Below are 3,037 nucleotides of genomic sequence, written 5' to 3' on the forward strand. Positions count from 1 at the left end.
ATCAAAGTGGGAATCTATCATTCATTTTGTCTCAGCTTTCTTTGTGTTTTACTCGAGAACTTCTAGACTAAACAGATAAATATAAATAAATTATATCAAAATAATATAATTCCAAAATTACTAATATTATCCTGAGACAATGAACCATATTGTCCAGCTAATTAATCATATCATCAAGGCAAGGAATTATATCATCATGCCTTAGTATTGGGTGTTTTCGAACAGCGAAGCTTACACCCATTCGCATTAGTTCATCCAAAGTTTTGTACCCTTATGCATGAATTATTGAATAATCCATCTTTATATCAAGGTTAAGGATTCAACTGAGCACCTCAGCGGTGAGATTGAATACCCAGATCAAATCAGAGTTCACGCCGCCCGCCTTGAACAAATAGGAGGCGTGGGCCACAAGTCTCATATAAGCCACTGGGTTGCAAGACAGAAGAACACCCAACATGAAGATGCACACTCCCCCATGTGAAATATTATCTGATCTTCATGTTCACTTTTTGGTAGCAGTCGCGACCAACAGCCATCAATTGTCAGCTTGTTAGTGTAGGGAATATTTCAAGCATTATGATAACCCCAAACTTGAACCCCACTGTGATCATACACTAAAGTACGGTGGCGTTCCAAAGGGAAAGACAAAGAGCAAAAAGAGTCGCCAACAAGTTTTAAGGAACTTGTACCCAAAAGACAATCCAAAGGACCGTCAACTACTCCATAAGGTCTTGAACCAAACAGGGTCCGGGGATGAGGGTACGAATCCAATCTACAAAAGAAAGGACCCGCCCTATAAAATAGGCCTCTACTTTGTTCTGCTCGTATTCATGCGCGCTTTTCGAATAACATACATACATTATATTAAACCTACCCTGTTTATCTATGTTGGTCGAAATTAATGCACAAATAAACTATTATTGGCGATCACTTGAGTTAAAATCACATTAGCCTAAACCAAATTATTAATTATCTTATTAAGCGTGATTTCAAGTACAAATTCCCTTTAAACCTGCATAAAAGGCGTGATCAAGCAATAACAATAATATATATCAAGCAACATAATAAATAACAATAACGAGGATAATAGCATGATGAGGCACAATAAAGCTTAATAATGATAGCAAGATCCTAGACATGATACTAACAAGATTGATAACAAATCCTAGCATGTCACTAAGCAATAAAGATCGAAGCTTTAAACCTAACATGGTACTAACATGATATTAGAAAGCATAAAATAATCCTAACATGATACTAGGAATTAAACATTAATAAACATGCTATCTACATTGTGAAAGAAATAGGGAGTAAGCTAATCTACTTACTTTGAAGCCTCGTACCTCTTTCTAATAACAAAATACACAAGTTAGTAAACTTCAATGAAAACAATAAAGAACAATTAAAGAATTAAATTAAAATCAAGTTAAATAAAGTTTAGACTAGTTTTGGACCAAACCCTCAGAAAATATCAAACCTTTCACGTCTAGGGCGAAGACAACTTCGAAATTGGCTAAGAGATTCAAGATCTTGTGAATGCGGAATATTTTATGTAAAAAGGCTAGTTTAGAAAAAGAGGGAGAAAGAAAGAATATAGTGCTCAAGAGAGAAAAGAGAGAATCAGAATTAATTGTTGTTGATGATTGATGAGAGATCCGGACACTATTTATAATGAAAATAATCCGGAAAAACACGGAATTTGATAAGGAATAAAACTCCACGCTGTCGCCAAGACTGGACTCTGTCGCGAGGCGACAGGGTTTGTCGCGCGGCGACAGAGTCTGTCGCGTGGCGACAGACTTGTCGTCTGGCGACAGCCTGTATAAGCGCGTTTTTATCTTTATACAGAATCCGATCTTTAATCAACTTGATCTACGGAATCCGTACAAAAGATGAAATACGTTTTTTAGGATAACAAAAGAATATTTTATTCCAAATAAAAAACCTTTAAAGATAATTAACTATTAATCCTATCAATATTAGAACTAAGAAGAACTTTCTAGAAACTTCTAGAAAACTATAATTAATCCTAATAGCTTTAGGAATAATAATTAACATTGGGCCCTCCTCTAGATCATTGGGCCGCATTAAAATAGAACTCCGGGTCCAGTTTAGTATTTTGGCCATAACTTCCTCAATATTCATCGGAATTGGGCTTATAATATATCGTTGGAAAGGTCTTTTCAAGCCCCATCCAACTACACTATTATTGGACCTTAATCATGGACCAAAATAAACTGAAATGGACGTTTTTATAAAATAGAGTGGGTTTTCGAAAATAGAAAGAAGGATTTTAATAAAAACTAACCGCAACACTTGACTTTTCACACTTTTACCTCATTCGATTATGGTTCGACGTGATAGGTATTCATCACTGGGTTTGGTTTTGGGGAGACACAAATGGGTGTCTACAGTTAGTAATAAGGCGGGGGATTCAAGCCCTATTTTAGATAGCACACTCCCCATGCAAGCACCACCTAACGAAGGGAGGATGGGGAAAGCTACAGGCATGGGCACTTTTTGTTTTCATTTCGTTGTTGCTCAATCCCGTAGGCCGAAGTGTTTGGCCTTTTCTTCTCCGCGCCCGCTCACGGTTCGCTGACCTTTCACGTGATAAAGAGAAGAAAGTACGAAAGAATAGTAAACGGAGCACACCGCAAAAAGATTCTAAATAGGGTAAGTCCCCCTTGATTTCGAGACGAAGAAAATGAAGAATGGGAACGAAAAGAAATAAGGCGTTTCTAGCTCTAGTTTTGAATGAGCTTCTCCCAATTATGTCTGGTAATAAAATAGGGCAACTTGCTCTGACCAAGGCTCCACTTTTTACTTCATCCATAGAGCGTATGAATTTCCTGGGATGTAGATAAAACAAAAGGAGGAATGAAGGAATAAGAATAGGAATTAAAGTACCATTGGAAAAAGGGGCACCTGCGGGAACATCTCTACTGATGAACCATTTCAATAGTACGGGTGCTGCTGTGCCACAAGGCACGACCATGGAAGTAATGAAAAAGAAAAAGTTATGTAGTTGGACCAT

General features: G+C 37.2%; 1 pseudogene; it reads right to left on the minus strand.

The window, feature by feature from the left end:
* Positions 1-319: 319 nt before the first annotated feature.
* On the minus strand, positions 320-3,037 carry LOC145595998 (cytochrome c biogenesis CcmF C-terminal-like mitochondrial protein; annotated as a pseudogene).

Source organism: Chenopodium album, chromosome 19 (genome assembly GCF_948465745.1).
Source record: "Chenopodium album chromosome 19, dcCheAlbu1.1, whole genome shotgun sequence".
Lineage (NCBI taxonomy): Eukaryota > Viridiplantae > Streptophyta > Magnoliopsida > Caryophyllales > Amaranthaceae > Chenopodium > Chenopodium album.